We start from the raw sequence: 17,994 nt of genomic DNA, 5'->3' as shown, positions 1-17,994 counted from the left end.
GAAGTACAGAAGGGAGGGAGACCTTATTCCTAGCTGTGCATGTCCCCTGTGTCCCATTAAGCTGTCATTCATGATTAACCAGCAGCGAAATAACCATCCGCATGTAATTAGACACTCGCAGACAAGTGTTTCTTTTGTTTCCCGCCTGCCTTTACAGTCCCGCGGTTAGGGTTGGAGGTATGCGTGTCGTGGGACAGGGAGCAGAAAGCACAGGGTGTGGCTGGAAAGAGGCAAGTGTCCAATGGAGCGCGTAGGGCGCGGAAACGCCAGCGAATTCCGTAACCGAGGGGTCCGACCCTCCCCACGGATGCGCCAGGTGGGAACCAACGAGGTTTCTCTTCCTAAGGAAGGGGGCTTGGGGTGGGCGGGGCTTGCCTGCTCCCCCCCAGCCCCCCACCCCGGGCTGTGGTGCCGGTTGGCCGCTGTGGCTCTGAGCCTCCTACTTTTCTGTGAAATAAGGGCATTTGACAAAATGATTCCTGAAGTCCCTCTCAATGCTACGATCCGACCACTTTAATGCATTTCGTGATGAGAAAATGTACACGATAATGTGTCCTCTCAGCGCGACACCTAAAATAGGACATGATTAAATAATAAAACGTCGGTTTGTGACTGCATGGTGTAATTTTTTAAAATACATTTTGAGACAGGAAGATTGTTCTAAGCTTTCACAGACATTACTATTTTTTAAAAAATTATTCTTTTCTTACATGGTGCCCGAAGAAATAATTTATATCTGGACTTTTTCTGTCGGCATCTGTCTGTGTGACCTTGTTCTGAAATATCACTTGTATCACACAGAAGATACAAGTATCCTGAACACAGAAACTTAAACATTAATTAGACCATTAATACCAAAAGAAAAAATCAAGAACACAAATTTACATGTTTAAATTTCTATCATCTTGAGTGATTTTTTTTTTAAGTCTTAAAATATGTATGAATTGATTTTGGAAACCGAACTACCCTTTTATTGACCCAATTTTCTGCCATACCGTCGTTACTTACAGAGTTGACAGTAAAACATCGAAACGCATTAAGTTAGAAGATCGAACCGCCATTGTGCCCGCGCAGCCACCTCCCGCCACCGCTAACGTGGCCTTCTGGGGCCTCCGCATCTTTCCGTGCGCCCCGCATCAAGCTGTTGCCGCTGCGACACCCCAAACTGCGCTAGGCTTTTCCAGCGACTCACTGTAAAGCACCTGAATGACTGAAGAAACTGCGTCGAGTGTCTACCAAGTTTTATCAAGTTATCATATCAGTAATATCTAACAGATAAGGATATTAGTTGCCTTCCTCCATCCTTAAGGAAATTAAAACCCACAAAGATCCAAAGATCTTAGCGGAATATGATGAGTCCTTCCCAAACTGCCGACCTGCAACCCCACAGAGAACACAGCTCCGCCCCGGACCCCGCAGTCTAAATGCTGCTGTCAATCAACCCTGGAGAGGGACCAGCTTCTCTGCAAAGTCGACTAATTCTTATAAAGGGGACTCTAATTTACAGCCGCAGACTGGGGGTGATTCCCTATTTTAAACCAAGCCACTGGGAGTTTAATTTTTCTTTTTTTATCGGCCCCCCTCTCCTGGGCCTCAGCCCGCAGGCCTTCACAAAGCCCCAAACAGTGTAGACAGCAGGGTGGGGTTTTTAAGTCCGCGACGTGCATTTTCAACACCGATGGTAAGTATCACACGATGAAGAACAAGAATGGCGAGCAGAAGTGTAGGCTTTCACCCTTACACAAACTACGGGAAATAGCTGCTTCCAAGTGAGAGTGGTTCTGCCATCATCACAAGCCCGAATTTCTACTTCGAACATATAATTATAGCAGGCTTGAGAATAACTAAAAAACAATACTGCTAAATGTTGGCTTTAAATCGCCACTCGTCCGTCGGAGTAATGATGAATTCCGTGATTAGCAGAGGCGCTGTCGGTCAGCACACGTCAGAGTGAGCACACCAGTGAAGTCATGGAGACAGATAAAAGGCTGATGATCGGGACGCGTTTGGCCAAAGTCTGAGTCAAAAAAACAAAAGGCTCTAAAAATGTGAAAGGAAGCATCCGTGACTATATCCGTCATAATGATAATTCATCTAATATTGGCCTTGTTCAAGGATAAGTTTCCACGATAATATTATGGGCATAAAATGCAATGTATCATTCAAAAAGCAGTTGCTGTGAACCTACCATGTGCTGGCAGTAGTCACATGCTGAGTTCGCTTGGGTGAACCAAAGACAGAGGACTTCATGTCTTCCAGTTGGGGAACGAGAGGCTTTGCATCCGGGAGCACAAGGCTGTGCGGGGTGACAGGCCAGGTCCTGACAGCCTCTTGGAGAGCACAGGATGCTCAGAGCTGGGGACAGCCCCGAGCTTCACAGGGGTCGTCGGGCAGCTGCTCCCTGGGCTGCGTACAGTGCACACAGTAGGGGCAAAGCTCTCTTGCTGTGTCCACGTCATTTATGCCAAGTCAAAGCATATGCATTTTTGACATATTTATCAAATAATCCAGATCCAAGCACACATTTCCCTAAATCATCTAGAAATTTTTATCAGAATATATTCTTGAGATAGGTGATAGATAGATAGATAGATAGATAGATAGGTGGATAGATAGATAGATGATAGATAGATAGATAGATAGATAGATAGATAGATAGATAGATAGATAGATAGATAGATAGATAGATAGTCAGTCTGGGTACAACCAGGAGATACAAACTACAATATAATTTAAACGATGGATGTTTATGCAAAGAAATTTTAAGCTAATTCTTAGGAAATAGGACTAGAGAGTAACTGCAGAGATGGAGAGCTCTCAGGGGCACCCCAGAGCTGCGGAAGTGTACCCAGATACATACACACTTACGAGGGGGCTCAGGCCTCGGCGAAGACAGCGGACCGCACCCACCGGGTGGCGGAGAATCTTGCCGGGTCTCCACAGTCGCGGCACCGGCCCCAGTGCCCAGGAGCGGGGCTACGGGGAGGGGCCAGGACGCAGCAACCCGGGCGGGCCCGTCCTGTGCCATCTGCAGTTTCCGGCTGCACGAGCCCTGCCCACGTGACAGCTGCAGAAAGCGAGCGGCCCCCAAATGCTGGAGAAAGCGGCACGGCGCGTGCCCCTCGCGCTGAACAAACCACCCCGCGCATCAGCGAGGAGAAAAGGCTTGCTCCCTGGCGGCCTGGCCGGTGAGCCGCGAGAGCCAGAAAGGAAAAGCCCTCCCTCCTGCGTGTCCCTCCGGCACCTGCGCCTGCCCTCACACCAGCTGACGAAGGAAAGCTATTACGGAGGCCAGTGTCCCTCTGCGCGATGAGGCGATGAGGACCAACCTGGAAGTGAGTCGGTAAACCGATAACTGGCGCGACGCGCCCTGTGCCGCCCGCCCGCCAGCCCCAGCACGGGGCAGTCGTAAAGCCTTTCCGGGACCCTGTCTCCAACAACAGGAGAAGGAGGCCTCGCCAAATCCTTCCTTCTCTGTGTAAAGCAGCCGTTTGGGTCTCCATCCTGCCATCAGGAAGGTCTCTACAGCACGGACTGAGGTGCAGCTGAGCGAGCGAGAAGCCACACTCCGCTCAATGTCAGACAGTGAGCGGCCTCGACTTACCCCCGTTCGAAGTTCGCCCTCCCGCGGACCGCGCCGACCCGCGCCTGAACGCCCTGGCACCTACAGGCAGATTCTTTCACAGACAGAAAGATCCGGGACAAGACTTAGCAGTGTGAAAAATCCTGAGAAATCTTTGAAATCAGTAAGGCCGAGCAGTTTATAAAAGTCATTCATATCTGGGCTTATTCTTGCATGTTTTCTTTTTTCCTTAACTAAAACAAATATCGCATTTTCTGAAAAATAAAAGGGGTCCAGTAAATAAATACCTAGCATCGCTACCGTGACTCATACATTTTCGGGGAACAAAAATGCACTCTGAATATTCGTAGAAGTTGTTATTCTTGGATCTTAAGCAACATTAAATATGTAATGTAATTACACCTCTATTTCCTTTCCTAATATTTCTCCCAGCTTCGTTTCTAAATCATCAATTTCCCCAAATTTTCCTCTTGAGTTATTTAAGTAGTACAGTAAGCTTGTTTTCAGCCAGTTTTAATTAAAATATTATCTATGAGCACTTTCAAGCCAGATTGTCATCAAAGCAGAGGGAAGAGTTGAGACAATTTTGGAGAAAACTCGGTGCCAAATCAAATTACTAAGATGAATGTTTTAATTTTACTATTTTTCTTCAACTAACCTTAAAATATGTGGGTGATTCTTCTCTGCAGATATTCACATGGTCCAAAATCATGTAAATCCAAAATTAGAGCCGAGCGAAGGCGGAGGGCAGGGCCCTGCACCCCTGCGCGCTCTCGCGGCTCAGGCGGGTTTGCGCGGCAGGTGGCGCCAAAAACGAGGCAGGGCGCCACCCGGCCTTAAGTGTGACGGATTAACCAAGCGGCACAGGAGGGAAGGAAAGGAGTGGCTCCGAGGGAGGGAAAGTTTATCGATGGCACCCACGCGGGGGGCGGGGGCGGGGAGTCTGGCTGACTGAATTCCTGTCCCCAAGATCACAGAAAATGTGGGCGGTCCCCAGAGCAGGAGGGCCTGACGCTCCAGACTCCTCGGAAGTCAAGGACTACGGGCCCGCAGCCCGGAGGAGAGAACATTCTGGTGAGGCTGGGGGGCCCACCAGGGGTCCCGCTCTGACCAGCTCCAGCTGCGCCCACCCCAGCCGGCGACCGTCCTTCTCACGCACGCTCCGCTTCCCTGGACTTGCGGGAGCCAGACGCTAACCGTTCAGGCCTGCTTCTGGGGCCTTTGAAGAGCTCCTCTCGTCCTGTCCCAAACACCGAGGGGGGGGGGCAGAAGGAGCGGGACACACAGACCGGCTGCTGGGCGGTCCACGCACCCCCGGCCAAGGGGCCCTGCACCCCGGCCCTGCACCCCGGCCCATGCGAGCGGCGGGCCGGGGAGCCCTGATCTCCTAGGGCCTTGCGGGAGGGCACAGGGCAGCCGTCACGTGTTTCCAGTAAGGAGCCCTGAGCTTCCCTTGCCCCTTGAACCTTACGAATTCACTCTGCAAACGTGGGCTGAGTGCCTGGGAGGCAGGAAGCACGGGGGACACAGCGGGGAGCGGGGGGGCCACACCGCTCGGCTCCCGGAGCCCACGACCCAGACCGAAGCCGGCTCGAACGGGCGAGGACGCGCGAGCGGCGCAGGGGCCTGACCCGGTCTGGATGCGGCTTCGGCCGTGCTCGCTGAGCCGGGGATAAGGCCGAGGGTAGACTGAGTCACGCTGGGACACGAACAGGACATTGAGTGGAGTGTGGGCGCGGGACGCTCCGGGTCTAGGCAACAGCCTTGAAGCAGGAAGGACCCGGAGACGTGGAGAAGCTCGGGGGAGGGGAGGGAACCCAGGCAGGAACGTGGAGGGTGGAATCCAGGGGTCGGGAACGTGTGACACCGAAAGCCCCCCGTGTCAGGGCCGAAGCAGGCCCCCTGCGGAGCGCGCCCTCGGCCGCGTTTTATCCGACGCGCCGCAGGAAGATGCCGCGAGCGGGTTTTAAACCCTAGAGCGGCGACCGAGCTGCGTTTTGCAAAGGTCGCTGGTGACAGCGCGGAGACAGGGGAGGGGAGCTCAGCGCCCGCGCAGGGCTGGTTAGGGGGCCGCGCGCGCGGGGCGGGAGGGGGCGCGACTCAGAGGCGCATCGCAGGCCGACGGGGCGCCCCGGCTCTCTCGGCGACGAGTCTCGGCGCCCCGGACGCGCCCGACCCGCGGAGTCGGGCGCCGCGTCCCCCTTCGCCACCGAGGAACCCGATTTCGAGAGGCCGAGCGCCACGTCGAGGGTCGCAGAGCCGCCGACCCGGAGGGCTGGGGCCCGAACGCCTGGGGCGAGCCGCGCGGGGCCTCGCGGGGCCCCGGGTGCCGCCTTCGCGTCCGCGGCGGGCGGGGAGGGAGAACAAGCAACGCCGACCTCCCGAGGGCTCCGCGCGCGCCGGGCGCACGGGCGCGGCGGCCCCCCGCACGCGAGTCGGGGCGCGCGCGCCGCACCTGGGGCCCCGCAATGGCGCCACCTGCCGTCGCAAGCGCACCCCGCAGCTGCCGCGCCCGCCGCGCGTGCGGCCTGCAGGTGGCCGTAGGAGGCCTTTCCGTGCGGAAGATCCTATCTGACCTGGGTGGGCGGATACAGAGGAGGCAACTGAGGGAAGAAACCACACGCGGGACGTGTCCGATCGCGGACTGCACAGGCAACGTGCGCCTGCCCCGGTTATCCGTACACGTGCGAGTCAAGGGCACCCCACCCCCACGCCCAGGTGCGGGCTGGGGTCGGCTGTGCCGACTCTCTGGCTCTCTGGGCCTGTGACCAGGATGGGGACATAACTGCCACGGAACAAGGGAGCAAGGAATGACGAAGGCAGAGGGAGGGATTTCGTGGGCGGGGCCATGAGCGGCCAGGGGCGCAGCTCACCCACGCGCAGGGGTTCGGAGGGGCGCTTCTCTCTGGGGGGAACGCAGACTTCTGTTTTCCTCCGGGACCCCTGCGTCTTCCCCTCTGGGAGCTCTTCCTTCTTCCTGGCGCTCCCTTATCTGAATTGAGCGGCGGAGACGGTTCCTTCATAAGACTTATAGCTTAGGATCCACTCTCTCCCCAGATCCCGGTCGAAGACTTTTTAGATTAGGTTTGCAGTGTCTTGGCAATGAGATCCCTTCAGACACTCAGACGGCGTCTGATCTGTTTGTTGCCGAACAGCCACATAGGGCTGAAACCACGCCCAAAGCACTTTTTTTGTTGTTTTTTTTCTTTTGGGTTTTTTTTTGTTGTTTGTTTTGTTTTGTTTTGTTTTGTTTTGTTTTGTTTTTTGCCTTCCCATGCCCTTGCCTCCTATATCAGTTTAATAGTGGGAAACGACTTCTGGTCATTGTCATGGGACTGAGCCATGATACGGCTTCGCGGCTCACAGGCTTTGGGTACGTTTTTTTTATTTTCTACTGTTTGTGTTCCAGACGCAGTGGGACGTTCCAACCCTTCGCGGATCCACATTTCTGGACTTCCTGCTTGCCGACGAGCCAGTTTTCTCCTGAGTTCTCTCTCCGAATAGCATGCCAACACAGCCAACTGTAGCGAACACGCAGTGACCCCTTGATTTTTTGTCCAGCAGCTTTTGCTGGAGTTGCCGAATCCTGAGGCTCACGATCTTCCTCCAAAGATATTGCAGGCAATAATTTTCTCAATATTCCCACCTTATAACATAGATCATCATCTCTCTTGCCACCTGGCTCCGATGTCAAATTTTTCCTATTACATCTTTTTAAGGTGACAATTTTGTATATTAGTCCTGGTAGTTTAATTGCTGTATCGATTCTCAAATCTCAGTGGCTTAATGCAATAAATGTTTCTTTCTTTTCTATATCGCAGACCAGTCAGGGTTGGCTTGTTCTCCAAGCAGTGACTCAAGGACCCAGGGTCTTCCAGCTGCAGCATCTCTGTATTCAACATGACGCCTCCAAGCCTGCGGCTGGAAGAGAAAGCTTCGTACATACGGGCAGCCCGGAAATGCTGACCGCGCGCTCACCACGTCCGGTGGCGAGAACACAGTCAACACCCAATCACTACGAAGTCACTGCAAGGTCATTTATCTGTGTTCCTGGGAAGTCGGGAAAAGATATTGGAGAGCTCCGGCCACACACCGGCCACACCTTTGATGATAGTCGCAGATGGGTTTCCCTCTAGATTCACAAGTGATGTGTAATAAATCAAATAAAATTAAGATGGGAATGAGATTTTCATACTCTCGAGAGACCATCGAGATCTCAAAAGAGGTGCTTGTCAACAGAACTGGTAGAATATAGCGCTATCGATGCATTTGTGTGTTGCAAGGTCGTCAGGAGGAGGGCTGGTTACACTGAAGGATCGTTCTGATGCTCATACATCACTAACAGTCATAATGTGTTCATTATGCATATTACAAACATTCTTAAGGGCCTGCGAAACACTAGGTCCCAAACTAGGAAGGAGAGCCAGGAATGCAACAATGAACAGATAGTTTCGGTCCCTGCCTTTGTGGTATTTACATTCTCATATGGGAGAAAGACGGATACACAAATAATCGCCCACTTAAATAGTAATTGATTAATTTAATAAATGACATGCATAAAAAGAAAGCAGACATACAGACCTCGCTCAGGAGGCAGCAGGGGTCCTAAAGCGTTAAGCTGGGACCTGACAGATTAGGTGAGTCGCATGGAGAGAGTGGGAGAAATATCCAGGTTTCTGGCTTTTGCAGCTGGGTGAGGGGTGGTGCCCGTGGGTGGGGAGCACTGTGTTGGCGTACAGCAGCCCTGCATGGGAAGATCACGGCTTCGTTTTAGAATGCATTTAGGCAAGGTACCCTCGAGATCACTACCAGGCAGTTGATATTCAGGTGAAGAGCCCACGCGAGAGGTCTGGAGTGGTGCTATAACTTTGGAAGATGTCTCGTTGATACTCTTCTGTCCTCAGAACTGTGCCTCTCTGCACCTTGCCTGAATTCTTCACCCATGGGGGAAACTCCCAATGGTCACTGACCCGGCGTCCAGCCTCTGTCGTCTCAGGGCTGTACGCCTCTAGGAGGACTGATTTTAAACGGGAGGATTCGCACCCCCCCTCCCCGAATTAACTTTAAACTGGGAGCCCAAAGATCTCGTTAAACAGTGAATCATTAACACACAAGTGAGAAAGGTATTCCGTTCCGATATCTCCATCAGGAGGAAGCACAGCAATGCCACTCACTACAAGAAGCAGCCACAACGAGCATCCGGCCATCCTGGGAGCCGGGCTTCCATTATCACCAGAAAGCGCCCCAGCGAGGGAGGAAGGCGGAGGGACGCCTATTATTCTCCCGCCTGGTTTCTGCAGTGCCTTGTGCAAGAAGCGCTGGTGTCAAACTCAGCTCCGCAGTGCGTTAATCACGTGCCTTTGCTTCAGTAACGAGTGTTCGCCGTAGCTTCTGAACATGAATACATTAGGAGCGCATTTATTTTAACAAAGTTGATGATGACTTTACTGAAGCCGAGGGTCCGGTGTCTCTGAGAACCCTGGAAAATGGCTTGAAATGAGTGTTTGGATGAATGCAAACGTGTGGAGAGAAAGCTGGTGGGAGCTCATCACGTCCGGGGAGCCGGGGCAGCCCGTCTCAGGTGCGTGTGGGGGAAAGGCGGAGCTGTTTTAACTTCTAATGTCTCCGAGGAGCGGGCACAACATGTTAATTAAATTCCCTGATGCTAGAAAAGCTGGGGGTAGACGAATCACTTCTAACGGCAGGACAATTTTCTTTAAAAGCTAGTTTTACAAATAGGAACTGGAATTCACCAAAAGACACCTCTGTTCTTAGAGAATGTGTGTGCGTGCACAAGCATGCGTGCACGCACGTGCACACACACACACACACACAGCCTGACTCCCACAGTACACAGATGGCATGCTGTACCCTTTAAAGGCTGCTTACAAGGTGTACTAACCGTTAGAGAACAGCATCTCGAATTCACTCTCTGAACAGATACACCGCACACCTGCTAGGCTCAAAGCTGTGGCTCCCGCGATGAGAGACATTAAAGAAATGCACCTCTTCGCCTGTACTTTTGGAGCGTGGCTGTCTGCGCAGTGCGTCGGTCACTCTTTGCTCCCTCAAATTCGAGATTCCCCGAGGTAGCAAATAAGAGTAGATGTTGTGTGAATTCGAACAAATTACTAAATCTAGTTAGGCTTCAGTTTATCTGCAGAAAAGAAATAACCGTAATACCTGCATCATGGGCACTTTGGAAGAATAAATTAAATACTGTATGTGACTTGGTGCACAGTAAATACTCAGTCGTTATTAGACGTTAGTTTTAAATATTGAAACGGAAATATAAAATATAGAGAAATAAGCCTAAGAAGGAAGATTCGAGTCTAAGAGGGAAAAAAAAATTACTTGGGAATACTTTTTTAAATGATAAAATCGAGCAGCATGCTACATTCCTACCAGGGTAGAGAAAGCGAAGAGGAGGAGGGTGCAAAATTGTAAAGAAATCGATTTTTTTTTCTAAATTTTATTTTTAAATGTTAGGTAGCTCTACACAAAAAGCCAAATAGACACTTTGCATAACTCGAGGAACGGGGGCTAAGGGCCAGCTCGGAGGCCACGGTGCGTAGCTGACATTACCCAACCCGCCTCCCCACCCCCCCACCCCACCCCACCCCACCCCCCCGCCCCAGGTACACACAGATCGCAGAAGGAAGCACAGGACCAGCCACTTCCGTGGCCGGATGTCGTGACGTTCGCTTACGAAACACTTAACAGCGTGGCGTGGTCATCCGAACGGGCAGACGCGTCAGTGAAACCGGAGAGAAAACACGGCTAAGGATGTGATTGCTTAGAATGTGACCGCGTTTCTATTTCGGGGTCGGCGGGAAAGCGGGAGTTACTTAACAAGCGGTCATCGGATTATTGATAAAACAAGAAAAAATGAGCTCACCCCCAATTCATTGCAAAATAAAGAGTAAAATTGCACTATAAAAAAATAAAATGGGAGTATATAGAATAATTTTGTGTTTGGAAGCATTCTGTATATGCTTAGAGAAACAGAACGTGTAAGATTAGGGAATTTAGGAGGCATGCTTGGCTAGTAACATGTAAGAAGAAATTGGCAAGATGGGAAGGGAGAGGTAGAATATTTACAATCTTTTGATCATAAGAAAGAGACGAGCCGAGAACGTTCCTTCAAGTGCAGAAATCATTCTGGCTAAAATTAAACTGCATTAGCACCACTCCTGGTTGCCTGGGTTACAGGAAACTCTTATCGTGTTAATGATACAATAATTAGCAAAACTGCAGTCAGACCCTTCCAGCGCAATAACTATTCATCAGGAGTGAAACGGCAAGAACCCCAGAGATCTCTGTGGTCCAGACCATTCTGACAACCGACGCTGGTTCCACCATCGGTATCCCCCGCCTCAGGTAGGTCTGGGACCTGCCTCTGCCGTCCCAGCACGTTCCCACACCTTCTGAAACCAGACCTTTTCATTTCGTGAGCATCACAGCCAAGGCAGAACACCCATCAAAGCATCCCCCACCCAACGTACGTTAGAGATACGCCCCGTTCCTGGCGCCTTCGTAAGCACATCTGTCTTTGAGAAGGCAGCAGTGTTTTCTGGATTCTCAGAGGATGTAATTATTTATTTCCCCAATTTTTTTTATTGTGGTAAAATACACATAACATAAAATTTACCATCTTATGTTTTTAAGTATGCGGTTCGGTGGTAGTAAATATATTAATAATGTTACACAGCCATCACCACCATCCATCTCCGTTAATTCTCCTTATCTTAGAAAATTGAAATTCTGTAACCACTAAACAATAACTTCCCATTCCATCTCCGACCACCATTGTACTTCCTATCTTTTAATTACTTTATAACTGGAATCATACACTATTTGTCTTTTTATGACCGGCTTACTTCACTTACCATAATCTTCTCAAGGTTCACCCATGTCGTAGTGTATTTCTTTGCCAGAATCACCTTCGTTTCTAAGGCTGAATAATAGTCCATCATATGTATACATCACTTTTTGCTTATCCGTTCACCCTTTGATGAACACTTGGATTGTTTCCACACTTTAGCTATTGTGAATAATTCTAGTATGAACATAGGTACACAAATAACTCTTTGAGATCCTGCATTCAATTCTTTGGGGCATAGACCCAGAAAAGAAATTGCTACGCCATATGAAAATTCTATTTTTAGTTTTTTGGGGAATTGCCATACTGTTTTTCACAGTGGCTATGCCATTTTACATGCCCACCAACAGCGCACAAGAATTCCCATTTCTCTACATTCTCGCCAAAACTTGTTTTTGTTTGTTTGTTTGTTTGATAGTAGCCATCCTAGTGGGTATGAGGTTATATCTCATTGTAGTTTTGATTTGCATTTCCCTAATGATTAGTGATGTCGAGCATGGATTCATGTGCTTATTGGCCATTCATGTATCTTTTTTGGAGAAATTTCCATTCAAGTCCTTTGCCTATTTTTGAATTGTATTGTTTTATACTGTTTTGTTTTGTTTTTATGAGTTCTCTATATATTCTGAATATTAATCCCTGATCAGTATATAATTTGTAAATGTTTTCTCCCATTCTGTGGATTGCCTTTTTACTCTTTTGATAGTGTCTTTTTATAAGATTTTTTTAATTATCAATAAATTTAATTTGTCTAGTTTTTGTTACCTGTTCCTTTGGTGTCATATCTAAGAAATCATTACCAAATTCATTGTCATTAAGTTTTGTCCTTTGTATTTGTCTGAGTTTTATTGTTCTAGGTCCTACATGGAGGTCTTTGAACTCTTTTGAGTTAATTCTTATAAACGGTGTTAGGTAAGTGTTCAACTTCATTCTCTTGCATGGGGATATCCAGTTTTCCCAGCATCATTTGTAGAAAAGAGTGTCCTCTCCCCATTGAATGGTCTTGGCACCATTGTCAAAAATCACTCGACTATACATGTGTGTTTTATTTCTGAACTTTATTCCATTCTATTGGTCTGTGTGTTTGTCTTTATGCTGGTACCACACCGTTTTGATTACTGGAGTTTTGTAGTAAGTTTGAAAATCAGGAAGTGTGAGTCCTCCAGTTTGGTTCCGTGTTGAGTTAGTTTTGGCTATTCAAGTTCCCTTGAGATGCTAAATAAATTTTAGGATATTTTTTATTTCTGCAGAAAAACATCGTTTGGATTTTGATAGAGACTACACTGGATCTCTAGATCACTTTGGATGAGTCCGAGACAGCAAAACTTGTGAAGGCTCCGAGTGTGTGTGTGTGTGTGTGTGTGTGTGCGCGCGCACGCACATTTGCATCTGTGTTTCTACACCAAAAGAGGCCTGTGGTGAGAAGTCAAAAGAGAAAGAAACAAAAAAACAAAAAAATGCTAACTGCTTTTCTCAGAGTAGTTGAATTATTGATGACTTTGCTCGCTTGTTTTTTGAGGACTTATTTTTCTGTGATTTGGAGAAAAGTTCTGAGCAATGTCGATCATTGTACGGATTTCTCCCCCTCCTCCTAATTTATGCAACACATATAAGAAATAAAATTCCAAGCAGTCTTTTCATAATTAACTCACAAAATGGTTGAGGCAGCTTTTGGGCAAATGGTTCGTGTTATCTGTTGGGCTGATTGGTTTTTTCCTCAGTTCTGCATTTTGAGAGCGTTTACTCTTTCTGCAGAACTGTTTTGGGGGAACGGTCATCATTTTCGCTGACTGCTTTTTGGAGTTAAATTCTTTGAGAGCAGAGAGAGACAAACCTCTAGGTGTCCATTTCAATAAACTATAGAGGTTTCCTAAAAGGAGAGTCGGGGCGCCTGTCACGCCCCCGCTCTCTTGAATGTGGGAGGAAGAAGCGGACAGCGCCTCCCGTGGAAGCAGGTGCGCCCTGGCCCGCCTTGGTCTCTGCGTTTTCTCTAAGGCCGAGGTCAGGGCAGGCTAGAGCGCTTCGTCCTGGAGGGAAGCAGGAAGAGAAGGGAGTCTGCCTCTCCCCATCATTCCGGTTCTCGTTTTCCCTCCGTGCGTTTGTTTACTTTGTTTTGCTTTTCACCTGCAACGAGGACTGCGAAGTCTCAGGACTGCGCCAAACAGTGAAAAGGTCAAGATTTAGTGAAATAAAATGTGGTCGCGAAAGGTTTGATTCCTACTCAGATCAGTCCTGGGTCTTTATAATAAAAGAGAATCTGCTAAAGTGACAAAGAAGGATTTTTTTCCACAAGGATGAAAGTCCCAAGAGAAGAGAGCGGCAGCGGGCGAGAGGCTGCAACCCATATTTCGGAAATTAAGAGCGGATGGAGGATGGAGACGCAACAGCATCAGGGTGACCCACGGCGCCCGGCTAGGCGCCCCCACGGCTGTGGGCAGAATACGGGCCGCCTCCTCCCAGAGCCCCCAAGGGCGGCGGCGCCTGCGGGCCACAGCACAACGCAGCGCTGGTGCCTTGGGGACCCGAGCAGGAGGAAGCCACTGGAGTCGGTACAGAGCAATACTGGCCTCGGGTTCCGCCGCTCCCCTGACAGTAAGGGAGGGATCAGAGGTGTATTGCCCCCAAACACTCCAAAAATAATAATAATAATAAAATAAAAGGAATTAGCGAGAAAGTTCGCGGATGGAGCAGCCGGAGCCTCAGCTAGAGCTCCTTCGGCAGCACCTGTGCTAAAGTTGCAACGATGCGGAGAGGCGTGGCCCTGCCCCCGCGCGAGGACGACACGCACAGCCCTGCAGCGTCCCGCGTCGAAAAAGAAAAAGGAAAAGAAGACTCGCCCGCCAGGATGCGGACGCCCCTCCCGCCCCCACCTCCACTCTTTGCTCTGGTCACATACTGAGGCTCTATGACTAGTAAATTGATGCTACACATCCTTTTTATTGGTAAAATCTATGATAAACTTATACACATAGGTAACACAGATATAAAGCCAGTTGTTGAGATGTAACAGCGCGCTGGTGGTTGAAGGACACCCGACTGACTTCTATTTCAAGAACCTTGTGTTCCCTTCTGTGTCGAGAATTATGCATAATTTTAAATAAGTTTTAAATAAGCTGGTATCAGCTTTTGCATGACTAAAAAACGTGAGACTCCGCATTGAAAGTGGCCCATGACAGATCAAACACGACAAATGAATGCTGACGCAGGAGAAGGGTTTAACGGCAACTTGCTTTGTTTCGAGAGCCTTGAAAATACTCAAAATTTTTACCACATAATTATACATTTAAATGTATTTCACAATGGAAATTATTAGAAATGTAAACAACATCCATATAATAAGATGCTCATATAATTATTTGCAAAAGATGTGAGAAAATAAGTATTGAAGTCTAGCTAAGGGTTAAAGCAATTATATTACATCTATGGGATAAAATACTTTGTAACAAATGGGATTCAAAGGTAACTTTGATGAAATGAGACCTATCATATAATATTAATGATGCATTAAAAATAATATATAAAACTCAAATATGTAAAGAAAAATGAATAGACATTTTTAATATCATATTTATTCATATGGTTTTATTCTTGCATCTTTTCACATATCAGTAGTTACAAATTCTTTCCAATAGCACTTTCATAATGAAGAAAATATAAGGACAACATAAAAAGATTTTAAAAGTAAATTGAATAGAATATTACTTGACCCTTGGAGACAGAACTTGTCATTGGAAACCATGAAATGATGAAAGAAATTAGATAAATAGGCAAAGGACATAAACTGGTGATCCACATTATATAAGTTATGACACAGTGCACAAGCCAATGGGGAAATGCCCAACCTCAGATAGTAACAAGAAAGAGAAACGGTGTAAAGTAAAATAAATAAGACCATGTATGGATAAACCGAAATGAAATAGTAACTTAAAACTGGTGCATTAATTGACATGAGGCCTTTTCAAAGTATATATGCACTGTGATCATCATTGTTGATCACTGTTTGAAAACCGCAGCCCTAGATTTCCATGCTAAGCACTCAATTGAAAACAGATAGTTTTCTCACAATGCAAACTACTAGACAAAAACTAAATGTGTAACAGAAAAACGGGTAGGGTGACTCACCCCCCCACACAAACATACATATACATATTCACGTAAAAATTGAAATATTTTACACCCAGTTAAAATTGCCTTTAAAGATTTTTCATTAAAAATATTTATATCTGAATGAGTATAAGTAGACCCTGTCATGTGAAGTGGAACGAAGGACAAAATTTTACAACCATGTAAATAAAAATAACAATTAATGTTCAAAGATACTGTATGTTGAACACTATGCTCCACGCTTTATACATTTTTGCTTAATCCTCACAACTGTAATGGTAGGTACAACTATTGCCCCAATTTTATAGGTGATGGAACTTCATAAACTAAAAGGCACATATAATAAAAAATGAAATGTATCAATATTAACAAACGATTGTTTTAGATTTGAGTTTTTCTTATTTTCACTTTTATTTTTTGCATATCCATAAAAAGCGATCTACTGTTTTCATAACTGGGATAAAAACGATACTCTTAATATTTTTAATTGTTCTTTTGACAAAAACAAAGATCAAATCTATAGAGTAAACCAATAGGAGGAAAATGTTCAATTTCAGAGAGTAGCCAGAAAGAAAAACAGTGGCGAGGCCGCAGTGTACCTGTGTACTAAAATCCACACTTAGGTCAACAGTCGTCAGGAACCAGTATCCAGTGAAATACTGTTTAATAAGGTAGCATTCTTAGTGCCTGTAAAAATATTTAAGGTAAATCCAAACAAAACAAGTGCCAGACCAAACAGAAAATCAAACTTTAAAAGTCCAAAGACAAAGTCTATGAGTACTGTAATGGAATATTTATGAGACGTGTATCATGAGAGAAATCTCGGCTTTGAAGCAACAGAAGAAATCACATCGGGATAAACAAACGTATTTGAATATAAAATATTTACACCCAGCAGAAGGAAGAAAAAAAAAAAAACCACCTAAAAAGCAACAAAGTAGAAAAATATATTTTTTAAATGTTATGATTGGGAAATAATCATGTTTTTTCAATTTAATTTTGCATTTTAATTGATTTTTCTATTAATATCTCATTATTATTAACATCTGATTAGCTATCTGGGAAAAGATTAAAATATTTCACACGAAAAACTGCATAGAGGTTTACAAATAGTAAACAAGACATGAGAAAACAGGATCCTACATAATAACAGAAATGCAAATTAGAGCAATAGCTTTATCTTTCACTTAATAACAAAAAAAAAAGGATAAAAATGATATACATACCCAACAGGTGTGATTATCATGCAACTAGATTATCACGGCTCACTTTAAATTTTACAGCAGTTCAAGAAAAAATTTTTGGCACAGTCTCACATCATCTGACTCCCTACTTCCATATACGGGACTTTATGAATTTATTCTAAGCCCAATGAATTTGTTTCTTTCGCAGCAGAAATACGAACCCGTGAATAAATCACCTCTTTTTCTAATTTTAAACCGCTTTTTCAGCTGTTCTATTTCCCACTGTATGAACCATGAAAGAAAAGCCCCAAGTCATCAAAGTCCCTATTTATCTATCATCAGGAAGAAACAAGAAATCCTACCTCAGCAAGCTTCACAGCCATTTCTTGTTTTTCCCTGCCGATGAGATCCTGGCCTAAATTCCCCCTAGCTGGCCATACGGCCAGTAAAACAAGACTCTTTTTAGTAACACGCACCTCCATCCATGATGCTAGCTTTATGCTGCTTTTTCTCTTATACATACTCTGACAATTCAGATTGAGAAGGGAAATAAAGACACTTCAGGAGACTTATTTATATCCATTTTATTAAATTCAGACACAATCCACCAAGGCAGTCAAGAGTGTGCCTCAGAGTCGGAAGCTACTCAGGGCAAATTTCTATATTTGTCCTGCTTTACCCTGTTAGATTCAGTAAAAATGCACTGAGGAAACAGGCAGGTACAGTGAATGCATTTAAATCTATTTCGGCTGCTGACTTAATCTAACGAATGCGCACCCCTTTAGAGTGAACTAGAAGGTAAAGTGGAGAAAAGGAAAAGATCGATTATGGCAACTGTAGAAATTCGAGGCGTCAGGACTGGGAAGACATGCGGGGACGCTGGTCACCCCGCTTCTGGGACCCACGCGGCCAGAGGGAGACCGCAGCCCACAGCTGGGGAGCAGAGCCCCGGCAGGAGGCCCCGACTTCCGACGCGCAGTTATTGGCAGGAATTACACAGGGTTTTCGGGCCTAGACAAAGTAGGCGCTGTTAGCAGCTTTATTCTCCCCCAGCAGAGCTGGACAGTTAAGCAGATAAACCAAGATTTAAGTGATCGTAAAGGCTAGGATCGAAGGAGAACCTAATCGATAAGTAGGACGGGGGACGTGAACGCCGCTGTGACACGAGCTATTCAGGTGTTTCGCGCTCATCCGCAGCACATCAAGAGGCCCGCAGGCGGCGGCGTTAGACTTAGGGCCCC

At 46.8% G+C, this 17,994-nt stretch overlaps 1 long non-coding RNA gene across 1 annotated transcript; it reads left to right on the top strand.

The window, feature by feature from the left end:
• The first annotated feature begins 4,576 nt into the window (after positions 1 to 4,576).
• Positions 4,577 to 7,912, top strand: LOC118610723. The gene is made up of 3 exons (XR_004953972.1): positions 4,577 to 4,657; positions 6,993 to 7,302; positions 7,405 to 7,912. It is a non-coding gene; the product is annotated as an uncharacterized LOC118610723 (long non-coding RNA).
• The last annotated feature ends 10,082 nt before the right edge of the window (positions 7,913 to 17,994 follow it).

This window comes from Rousettus aegyptiacus, unplaced genomic scaffold (assembly GCF_014176215.1).
Source record: "Rousettus aegyptiacus isolate mRouAeg1 unplaced genomic scaffold, mRouAeg1.p scaffold_m13_p_13, whole genome shotgun sequence".
Classification (NCBI taxonomy): Eukaryota; Metazoa; Chordata; class Mammalia; order Chiroptera; family Pteropodidae; genus Rousettus; species Rousettus aegyptiacus.
The sequence above is the reverse complement of the archived record's forward strand: the minus strand, read 5'-3'. Positions and strand labels throughout refer to the sequence as shown.